Source organism: Anser anser (assembly GCF_964211835.1).
Source record: "Anser anser genome assembly, chromosome: 3".
Taxonomy (NCBI): domain Eukaryota; kingdom Metazoa; phylum Chordata; class Aves; order Anseriformes; family Anatidae; genus Anser; species Anser anser.
The window spans coordinates 82,089,742-82,102,084 of NC_139722.1; the positions used below are offsets into that span (position 1 = coordinate 82,089,742).

The 12,343-nt window shown below is 35.2% G+C and overlaps 1 long non-coding RNA gene across 1 annotated transcript; it reads left to right on the forward strand.

The window, feature by feature from the left end:
• Positions 1-425: 425 nt before the first annotated feature.
• Positions 426-12,080, forward strand: LOC310898053. Its single transcript, XR_014582924.1, has 4 exons — positions 426-531; positions 8,762-8,825; positions 10,578-10,705; positions 11,255-12,080. It is a non-coding gene; the product is annotated as an uncharacterized lncRNA (long non-coding RNA).
• Positions 12,081-12,343: the final 263 nt, after the last annotated feature.

Consider the following 12,343-nt stretch of genomic DNA (forward strand, 5'->3'; position numbering starts at 1 on the left):
TGATACTCTTTTTGAAAGTCCTTTTTTTCATGTCCCTTTACTGTTGCCAATATCATCAGTGATCCCAGCTTGATTAATATGTATGTTGACCTCTCTTTTGGTGGAGACTGGGGGATTTTTTCTTGCCAGCAAGAGGAATCCATGCTGTGAGCTATCTTTTCACATACATTTTTTGTCCCTTTACCCTTCCTCCCAAAGTGCAAAATCAACACTTTAACTAGCTGCAAAAAGGTGAACTCAGTGTGTCACTGTGTGATATAAAGGAGAGAGGGGACGACATCCAGCTGCAATCAGCATGTATTTGCAATTAGTAAAATTCTATTATAGAGGAAGTTGTCAGCTTTAATTTTAACTTTTTACATATTTTCCCTTTAACAAGTACAAATTAAAAGGAGAGCCTAGATAAGCTTGTAATTAAGAGGAATCAGCCTCTTAACTAAATGATGTAGATGGGAGGTCCACCTTGCTGTTATCCGAGTTGAAGGGGAATTTCTGAGATCTGTGGGAAATAGTCTGTGGCACGTACAGAAGGTAAAGACAGCAGAATCTCAAAGTACCCTATGAAAGGTTCGGTTTGGTAAGGGAGCAACTGCATAGGTGCTACCATAAAATATTCATTCAAAGGGGACTGGAAATTGTGTAATTTTTGAAATTTGTCTACTTTCTCATGAACTTGGCCTAAAAGGAAGCTTTCATGGAGCCCTTCAGCTTCTTATGCCCACACCTGTTTGGTTCAAAACAACATCAAAGCAGTACAAAGGCAGGAATTATTGCAAAAGCCAGTGCTGATAGCCATGGCTTGCAAGACCTGAGTCAAGTTCTTGGTGAGAATGAAAGAACTGAAGTCATGGTAAACCGTCCAAGTCTTGATTTACTCGGTTCATTTAAAAATGCATGCACATAAAAGAAAAGCATGGAAACAGCAAAGAAAGTCATCTTGGCAAGGGATGGTTAGACCAACTCTTTAACCTGCTGAAATTACTAACAGCTGAAAACATGTGGCCATTAATTCTGCACCTGAAGTTATAAAAATTATCTTTTGTTTGTTTGTTTGTTTATTTGTTTTTCCTGGGGGCGGGGGAGTGCCAGAAAGGGATGGGTGTGGAGAAATTATTTCTTTTGATATTTTGGTTACCACAGCTTCAAATTCATAAAATGGAAAGTCATGACCAGTAGTATTTAATTTAACGTTTAACAACGTGCAGAGGCACTACAGTCCTGATTCGGGTAAAACGCCATGGCATCTGATTAAAAACAGTTGTGTTCTGAAAAATATTTCAGCAATGATTAACTCTAAGTAGCATGTTAAGACCTGCAGAAGTCATTGGAATTTGAGAATGTGCTTACAGTTAAACTAAAGGATATCAATATATGCATAAGGGTGCTGTTGAGGAATGTCCTACCTTATCTGTGTTAACAAATGTGCTTTTTTCTCTCATCTTCATTGTGTCTATCCTTGTCGTACAACAGTATTTTTCACTTCTTTTTTCACAAATTTCCAGGACCCATGAAAACATTTTACAAGGACAAATTTGGGTAACAGCTGGAGGCAGATTGTTTTGGGAACTGAGACTCAAATTGGCTGAGATACTAGATAATAAATGGATGTAATCTTTGAGATGCTAGAGGTTTGCCTTATTAAATTCCCCCACATTGGCACTGATTTGATAAACACCTTTGTTGGGATATATCACACAGTATATTAAAAAAAATGCTGTTAATGAAAAATGAATATTGCTGTGTCTTTTTGGCAGGATGAATCAATATGCTCTTTTTAATAATTCAGTTTATTCCTCAAAATACCATTTTCCCCCTAGAACTGAAAATTAGAACATGAAATAATTCCCAAATATCACCTTTTATCCTTCCAAGCAATGTACTTCTTCTTGTTGCCTACCTTTGCCAGTTTTTCTGATGAAAATTTATAATAATTCAAAAAGTCTTCTTTTTTGAAATGAAGAAAGGTTTATGGTTTTCTGAAAAGCTGTAGGTCTGAAAGATAGATGTTCAGTGTCCTGACCGTGTATATTTTATTTTCTCAGTGGAAGATGAGAACAGGTTAATTTATGAAGCTTCTTATGTACCCCACCCTTAGGGGAAAATGTATGTCAGATTTGACTTGGAGCCCATTTCTTTTTTTAAGAGATCAGATAAAGCATGAACAGCATAGATAGTGTATCACCCCCTCATGCTTAGAGATTATCACGCAAAGAAAAATTCCCTATCTGTTTTGTTGTTGTTGTTACCTCTGTCCAGGCTGCTTGTTACAGTATGAAGTTTTCTTATATTTGTTTATTTTGCCTTGCTAGTTGAGATCTGGATATCTTCCCAGGAGTAGTAGCTCTCTAGAAACCAGACAGGTTAAAGAATTGTACTGTTTGGGATATCTGATTTCTTGTTTTGCATCTTATTTTTCTAACTAAGTATCTGTCTAAATGTCTATCAAATTAAATTTGTATTTACCTTGATTTACTAAGGATTTATTTTATTTTATTTTTATTTTTATTTTTATTTTATTTTATTATTTTTGATTTTTGCCCATTTGTTTGCTTACCTCTCTCTGCCTGCCAGGCTGGATGGCTGGCTCTGTTGCTCCTTAAATAATGAGCTCAATGGCCCTCCAGCCTCCTTTGCTTCATTTAATAAGAGGTGGAGAGCTTCCAAGCTTCCACAAGATGTGTCAAAATTGGTAGGTAAATTCAACCGTGAAAATTCACCTGCACATTGAGGAAAGGACTAGACAATGACATTATCAGTCCTCTCTGGTCTGCTCTGTTCAGTTGGCACTTGGGTAAGGCATACTGCCTGGTGCCAGCCCAGGGGGTTGCTGGTTCTTGCTCCTGATACTTGGGGAGATGTGAAGAACCTGGAAGTGTTGCTGAGTGGTGTAAGGGGCAGGGGAGATGGCTGAGTTCCTGTATAGGAGGGAGACCTACATAATATGTGTAGAAACTGCATTATTGTGATAGTAGAGACATTTTAAGTGGCGTAAGACTAAACTTGTGGGAAATTAAGCATTTCAGCTCACAATACTATTTACTTACCATGAGAAAGTTTTTTCCTTCATTCAACTTATGACTTCAGCTTCAGCTCTGTAGAGAGATACTTATTGTTCTGGGAGACAGAACTGATGGTATATCTGTTTTTCCCTATTATTTATACTTAAAATATTGAAATTGCCTTGGTGAGTACGGTAAGCTGATACAGAAATAACAGCTATTTTTTGTTGTTGTTGCTATTTGTAACAAAGGACAGAATTTAGTCTTGCAGATATTTTTCTTTAAGAGAAGAGTATTGGAAATCAGATATTTTATCAGTGTGCAGTGTGTTCTTTCTTTATTTTTCTGGAAAGAGTACCTCATTGAAAAATAAAAGTGGAAAAAAACTTGTAGGATTGCTAATTATAAGAAACGATATAACCTTAAGCATTATCAGCAAAGAATTATTCAAGATGTTTTCTGCTTTGAAAAAGTACAGGAATATAGTTACATTCTTATTCCCCTTTTGTCTTCTGGAGAGGTTGAACTGGATAAAATGGAAGAGGTGTTGCTTCTTTCCTTTGTCATTTTCATTGTTAGTGTTGGCAAATCTTTATCAAAGTTAATTTTCAGTACCCTGGTACCAGACAAATATCTGCTAAGTGGGACACTTTTCAATAACTACGAAGTGTGAGTTACCATTCCTGCACGTGTTGAGTGTGGAGCTTTCTCAGACAGTTTGATAAGTTGGACTGATGATTCTCGCTTTGTTTGATGAAGAGTCTATTTGCGAGTAAGCAAGTTAAGTGTTTGATTTGCAGCTTGAGTTCAAAGTCACTACAGGGCATTCCAGGTCCCATACATCTGATGTCCTGCAGTTCAAGCCAGGAAATATTAATAACTTTCTTAAAAGCAGAAATACACTTAATTACACTTAAATCTTCTGAAACCCTACCACCAACTATCGTAGAAACAGTGCTCCCACAAATATTATTATTATTATTATTATTTATTTTTAATGGATGTTTGTTGCAGGTGACTTACCTGACTTTAATGCCAAAGGAGAACTGTGTGGTCTCCTTTGAACCTCAGACCATCAGCAATTATTAAGGAGTTACATTAGTACTACTGGGTTTCTATATGATTTACTAGTTGTCTCTTCTTTGCTATGGGGTAAATGGGAAAAAGCATGCATGTGGAATTATTACAATTTTATCAGATGATGGATGCACTTTCAACAGATTGAAACAGCAGTGATAGAGAGTGCCTCCAGATATGGTTGTCTGCTTAAAAATTACTTCTAGCATAAAAGCATTAATATTCTGTTACTCCTGACCTATTCAAGCCCATAATTACCATCCATTTTATTATATACCCTTTACTCTAACTCAAAGACACTATTATTCTTCCAAGTGGAAATAACATCTTGTTTATGTTGTTCAGATGTTAGAAAAAAAAATCTACTTTTCCCCAGTGTAATGGCTTAAAGAAAGGGCAATTGTATATATACACATATAAAGTGTAAAAGTGTAATTTCTCTCTCCAAAATGTGTAAGAAATATTAATAGTAAGTGGTTATTTATATTTTAGTTTCTATAGGCAAAATTTCTTAAAAAACTCTCTGAGACTGGAGGACTGTTTAACCATCTTTTTCTTATAAACAATAATAAGCATTGAGCTTTTGATTTTTTTAATTATATTTTGTCACTTTTTTTTTTTAAATTATTATTAAAAATAATAAAAATGGTCAGGGGAAGAAATAAACCATGCAAAAGATAAAAAGAGTAAGATTTCCCCTACTGAATAAGGGCCAAAATACAGAATTTCAGAGGAACTGTCTTCTTCATGGTTATTGAGGATGACACATGTCACAGGAACTTAGTAATGTAAAAGAATTTTAGACCTTTTTCAGCTAACATCTTGAAACCCTACATCTCATTTGCATAGAAATTGCAGAATATTAGGGACTGTAATTACCCCTTTTTTTTTTTTTTAATGCAGATGTGTCTGACAGAAAAGCAAATAAATATTGTCAGCAGGTTTTTGCAAATCTCAGTGAAGAGTCTCTCAGCCTTATCTGTGATCTTGGGCAGGGAAGATAGGTGATTTTTTCAGGGCTGTCACCCTACATGTCTTGTAGGCCATAAATACTCTGTATTTTCACTTCTCGAGGTATGTTAGTGGAAATGTGTAATCATTAAATCAAAGAAGGATGCAAAAAGGTAAAAACCTTTATAGCATTTTTCTTAGCAACAACAAACTCAACAGCAAAATCTGTTTTTACATACCTTTAAAGAAGACTACATTTGCTGTTAGCAGTTTTAAGTTAGCATCATATCAATGTTTTTACAGGGGTTATGGTAGCAGCATCAGCTTTATGGTGTGTGAAACTAGTTAAGGTGGGCATGCAGCTTTAATAATAGGTATATGTGAACTACATGAATTATTTCCCCTTTTCACTTTACATATATATAGTATTATGTATAGGTATTAATGAAAGGTCAAAATCTATGGCAGAGAGACATTTTCAGCCTTTGAAGCCACATCAAGCCAATTTGAAGCCCAAAATTTGGAATATCAAAGGTGTCTTGGAGAACTTTGGCTTCAGATGCAGGAACTGAGAGGATAAAAGTAGTATAATTCATGTAATTTAACCATATCTGTGAAATGTATCTTAGGGATACACTTCAAAGTTGTGGATACACACGTAACAAATACACCATCTTTCAAAGCAATATCTTCTTCACACAATGCACAGACTCTGAAATATATTTCCACTGCAGGTCATCAAAATAATACTTGCAGTGGATTTTGAAAAAATGACAGACATTTATTACTGGCAATATTATTCAGAATAAAATAAGGGAAATTTTACCTCACAATTCAGGACATAAACTGAGAAGTCAAGAAAGGTCTCACTGACAATTTGCAATGCTGGTTAGATGAATGGTGTATTCAAAGGGTGTTATGTACCTTTCCAGTATGAAGTATTGCTTTATTGGAGACAGCTAGCTTGCTCACTTGTCTGATTCTGATTGCTGTGCAAGCTTCTGTGATGCAGTTCTATATGCCTTCCAATAGTGCCTCTGACCTTCACTTCTGTGCTGTACTTCATTTTCAATTATTTGTACCTGAAGCCATACTTTGTTTATTGATCTTCATGCTTTGGCATTGTGCTGTAAATGACATTGGTCTCTGTAAGTTTTCTGAAATCTGTGGAATGGTATTATATCAAGATTCCATTTAAATTTTGTGCAATTTGTGCTTCTGTCGTGCAGAACTGTTTCCTATCAGATTGTTCTATAAGTGCTAGCAAGAGAAACTGAAAAGAATAAAACAAAGCAGAAGAAAAATGAAGGGGAATAATGAAGGGGAATAAAAAGTTGAGAAATGCATTGAGCAATCATGTGTTACATGAAGTTCACAAAATCACTAGGATGTTACCACAATACAGCTTTCTTGATGAGACTGCTCCTTGTGTCTTCTCCTATTTTCTTTCATTCTCACAATGCTGAAGTAGTGACCAGTTCCTAAGCAAGCAAAGTCAAGCTCAATCAGTGTCTGGGTAAAAAACCTTTTAGGCACCGTGCATGTATTACAGTAATAGAGTAAATTTATTCTCATGAGACTTCAAGCCTGTATTAATGCAACTCATTTGCTTATACTGGGTATTTGGATTTTAGATATGTTATTGAGGACTCATCATGGACCATTGCTTTTTTTTTTTTTCCATCATCTTTTCACTCAAGAATAGGGTTCATTCTAGTCATCGCAATTAAATTACTATTTAAAATGATGATTCTTGGCCTCATTTCTTTGGGCTGAGCTGACTGACCATGATATCCATTCTTTGTGCTGACCAGTTGTGGAATCCTTATGCATTATTTAAGCACTTCTCTGTTCCCCTGCAGTAATGGATAAGTGTACAATAGAGACCAATTTAGTTCAGACACATATGAACTTATGTTACTCAAATCTTTGCTACAAATCCTTGTAAAAAAGCACTGTGAATTTTAATGTAGCTTTTACTTTCTATTATGGCAGTATGATTTACTGCATTGTTCATTTGCCAGCAGTTTCTCCATTGCAATGCAGATTCTTGAAATGAAGTGGGATATGAAAATTCAGAGAGGGAAAGGTGCTTGTAATCAAATCAAAAAACTGATTTTCCAAAAATTTACAGGTTTATTACACCTAGCTTGTGCAAGCACATTTTTTAGACTGTGTGATCTTGCTTTGGGTGTGAATTTGAAAAACTTATGGGGATTTGACTTGTTCTTGCTCTCAGTTCAAAGGCTTTGTAAGGAAAAATGACACAATGACTTAATTTAAATATTACTTCTCTTCCTACCACAGCTGCAGATGAAAATGTATGAATATATTAGACTAATGGAGGTGATAACAAGGAGTCATGTATGGGGACGGAAAGCACTGTATAATAATAATAGTTAGAATAGTTGCTTAGAACTATTTAATTTTGAGGACCATTCTAAATGCAAAAGGGAAACTTATAAAGCTGATCCTTTATAACTCAAATCCTTCTGCAGAAATATTTTTTACTCTATGAAAACTGTTCATAATAAATGTAATTTACCTATAATAAAGGAAAACAAAGACGCATATACCATATGTCTCCCTTTTTCTCTCATTGTATTCTGCCCATTGCTGAGCTGTGTTCTCCAAAACAGACACGTTTTTCTCTTTGTGTTTGCATTTCACCTGGCTTACTGGTGGTATCATGCAACAGCGTGTGACTTCTTAACAGCACACAGAGGCACACCATTCACGATCGCAGTACCAGCTGAAAGTCTGGAAAGAGTCCATGTTATAGTCTATAATGCTACAGTTTGTTGCATCCTTCACAAGCGCAAGTGTGAGGCAATAAGGATCACATGAAGGTAAACTACATGGACACATTCTGGAATCCATGTGCAGAGCAATTACCAAAAGCATACTTCACCCTGGGTTTCATCAATTTCAGTTTTACAATACTGGTGATTTTAGTAGAGTTCTGGAAGAAATTTGGCACTTTTTAACCAAATTTTTTATTATGGTGGCAAAACAGCTTTGCCAAGCAGCAGAAATATATGCATGGCAATAGAAAATGAGACATATAAGAAACCGTTTGATTTCAGGAATCATTTGTCTGCCCTTATTTAACCGTGATTTATGTTACATATAATCCTGTAACAGAGTAGAGATATGTGAAAAAACAAACAAACAAACAAAAATAGCTATTAAGTTTGGAGTATATTTTTTCCCAAATCTGCCTTTTAGACTCTAAGAACATTAGTGAAAATAAAGAGAACAACCCTGAGGTAATAAAAGCTTGCAGGGAGAAATGTAATGAAAAGTACAGACAAGAACCTTTTCAGCTGAACATTACGGAAGCATCAAATGATACACAGAACAGTAGTAGGATTGCTATTCAGAGGACACCAATGGCATTTAAATCTTTTTACAATGTGAAAGATAAGAAATTGTCACAGGATTAAAGTATTCCTTTGGTGAACTTGGTACAATGAAGAGATTCCTCAATAATTAAATTAAGGAGATGAGAAAGATGAAAGGTTATTATTGTGCAAAAAAATTAGACAGTCTATTATTACCTACAGATGATATTTTATTAATGTAACATTTGTTTTTCCTGATTATTTATAAAATACAGCTATAATTTCTAGATGTTTTTATCCTGGAGACTTAGCTGGGCTTTGGCTGTATATTTAAAATTAACAAGACCAACAATGGTAAAGTTTGATACTAAAAGATTTCATCTCTTTTAGCTGAAGTGTCTTCAAGTCCTCTTACATACACAAAGAGAAGAAAAACTCCAATCTGGTAAGAATGGTAAGGATGGTATAGATGTGTTTCTTTTTAATTATTCTTAATACACATCCTCAGCTGTAGTTGCTGAACAATATTCTATTGTTTATCCTCTGCTGCTTTAGGTAAAATGACAGAACTTGTTGTCGATATGATACATGTTGACAAATAAGGCTTCGGGTCTAGCTATAATCTTGATGATCAGACTACACTTATGGCTTCCACCATAGGTATTCCAGCTGTCTTCCCTCCTGCTTTGTTATTCACAACTACCATTAAGGAAAAATGTCATTTGGAGGCTGTATGATAATACTTAAAATATGATAAACCATGCCAGATCACTGAGATAATGATCTCTGCCAGACAAATATCGTCTCTCACAGCCACTTAGAAATTCTTGTCTTAGTTCCAGTTTCTTGCCCACCACTTCTTCACTGAATAGGCCTCCTCAAACATCTGTTGAAAATATTTATTTCAAAGATGAATGCAAGTACTCAGTCACAGTTTTGAAAAGCCTTAGGTGCATCAGTCAATGTGCTACCAAAATAAGGAAGAATTTGGTCCTCTGATCCATCCTTTCTGCTCCATCCTTGCAAAAGTTTTGACCCTAGAAAGCTACAACAGAAGTAGTTCTGTTGACAGCATGTAGGTACATGATTGCTATAGGGTTTAGTGATAACATATAGCTTACACTCCGCATGGCCAAAGCAAAAGAAATGTGGACTATGCCCAGCTACTTGAAAAGAAGACTTTCATGGTACAGTAATCATACAATTAAAAATTATGGTTACAGAAAGCCCTTTCCTTGGAGCAATAATTGTTTGTATTATTGCAATGTCAGGCAGTCAAGTTTCTCTTAATAACATTCTCCTTCACAGCCCAACTGCTGCTTTTTCTTGCTCCTCCAGTCATCATTCTGCATTTGTAGGAGCATCTATTCCTTTATATGTGAATATGATGTGACAAATTCAGCTTCATGGCTATAGCAGCAGGTTATTCAGTACTTTACTTATCGTATTTTAAGGGAAAAAATGGCTCCTAGACACATTATAAATCACAAAGTGTTTGCTTGAAACTTCAAAAGAAACATAATAACATATTTGTATAAAAATACACAATCACTACTACTACTAATAATGCATATTGCTTTATTTAGTAAATATTTAGTAATTTAGATTCAGAAGACTAAAGACAAAATATTTCTTTGTGTCCCCTTGGCAAATAAACTGTAGATAAAGAGTTTGCAGCTGCTGTATGAAAGTAGCGTGAAACTCACGGTATATGAGAAGGTAGTTCACCATGGCCATAAGGTATTGCAACTACAAGTGATCAGTTTATTCAACCTTTAAGCTTATAATTAAGCAAATACAGAAAATAAGTGTGTTTCTTTACAGATACAGTAATGCCTTGGTTATACAGCAGACCAGTTCTATCTACTGCATAACATGTGAAGTAACACTGAGCTAGGCTTGGATACTAAAGTAACAAACTCCTAGTCTTTTTGAGAGATAAAAATGAGACACAGTAAACATGTAAAAATTGTTTCATTTTGCCTCACTTTCTAAAATTAATGTAAGTTAAACCATTTTTTATGTACTAACTTATATATTATTTCACCATTATTCACCATTATTATTATTCACCATTATTTCACCAAAGAAATACTAGAATAAACTAGTATAAAGCTTGAGTTTTATGTTTAAACAAAATAAAAGTTTAAGGTTCTTATGTAGTGATATCAGCACTATTTTTAAATACCACCTTTTATCCTCATAGTATCTTGTAGATTCAGTGGATGTAATTAGCTCTTACACAGCAAGAAGAAAGGTGTTTTTTCCTTTGGACTTGGACTTGTTTTGTGAACCTGAATGAGTATGAAATACAAACTGGCCCCGAGGAAGGAGGTAATCATTGTGCCTATAGATTTCTGCTCTTAGTCATTTGCTGTAGAAAATCAAATCATCTTTCAGATGATAAATTTCTTGCAAGGAATAAGACATTGTGGGAATTTTTATAATGTGATTTATTTCTGTTTTGTGAACAGAATGAAAGACAAATTTTCTTTTGGGCTTATCCTGGTAGAAAAGATGAATAACCATATTAAATGTGGAGGGGTAACCCTGCTGTAAAACTTGTGTAGGATTACACTCCAGAGATGAACAAGGATAAATGCAGCATAAGGTAGAAACTGACTTAGGCTTGATAAAAAATATCTTTTACTTGTATGCATTGCAGATTACAAGGGCTCCTTTTCTCTTTTTCTCCAATAACCTAAAACTATAAGATATATATGTTAAACTTTAACTACAGAAAAATTCAACATTAACCACAATTTCTAGAGAGAGGGAAGAACCATTTCCATTTTCTTTCCATTTCTTTTAATCAAAGATTTGTCAGTTGTCAGTCTGCTGACTATGTAAGGTAACAATTTTTTTTTTTTTTTTTTTTTTTAGGTAATTTTGACAAGACACTACCGTATGTAGAAGAAACCAGGTATTCCTTAGGCGTGGATTTACCTCATGTCTGTAGTTGGAATCATGATGTACATACCCAAGCATACCACTGCTCTACCCAGCACAGTTTCCCTCCTTGTAGAAGCAAGATTGAAGTCACATTTGAGGGCATCACCTAGAGTACCTCACCTGCATTCTGGTCACAAGGTCCTGTATAACTCTCTACATGTGAAGCACATGCCTAAGTTTGGCAAATAAACTTCAATTATGGTAAAAATACCATATGGATTTGCAGGCCTGTGTGATAAGTGTCATAGCCAGGTATACAGAGTGCAGAGCAGGAACAGTCTGGTCTCTTTACAGTTTAAGTTGCCAAACTCTGTGCTTAGCTCTGGTTTTATCATTTCCAGGGGGGGAAAAAAAAAAAAAAAGAAGAAAAAAAAAAGAGAGAGAGAGTTTTCAAGAAATTGCATGAATGATTAGTATACTAACTAATAAAGGCAGTATACCTTAAAGTGACATACTAGAGGACCTAAATATATGAGGCTTTTCAGGGGGGATTGTCTTATTTGGTCACGGAATGCACAGGCCATTTTGGAAAAGTGGTTAAGAGAATTCTCATTGGTGTCACATATACAAACAAGTTTAAAAAAAATCCAGTACGTGGAAGCTGAAATGAAACAAATTCAGACAATACATTTAGCTTAGAAGTTAATTAACCATTGGAAAAGCTCAGATAGGTTTTTGATGGATTCTTTGTTACTGGAACTTTAAAAATTAATGTCAAAACATGCTGATTGGCTTTAACTCTGGGATGAATTCAGAGAAAGGCCAGGCATTACTTGTAAGGCCAGAGTTTAAGATAACATTGTCCCTTTCTGGCTTTTGAATCTATTAATCTTAATGAAGAACTGATATCTAATACAAATGTGACCTGCTCACACTAGTCTAATGAGCTCTGGTTATGGCTGTCTGGGGAGGAGAGGATATGTTTCTGTTTCTAAACTTAGACTCTTGGCATGTTACAAGTAAAAGACTGTCTGACCACCCTGGCAGGGGCCAGGATGGGGAGCTAAACCCAGCTCAGTG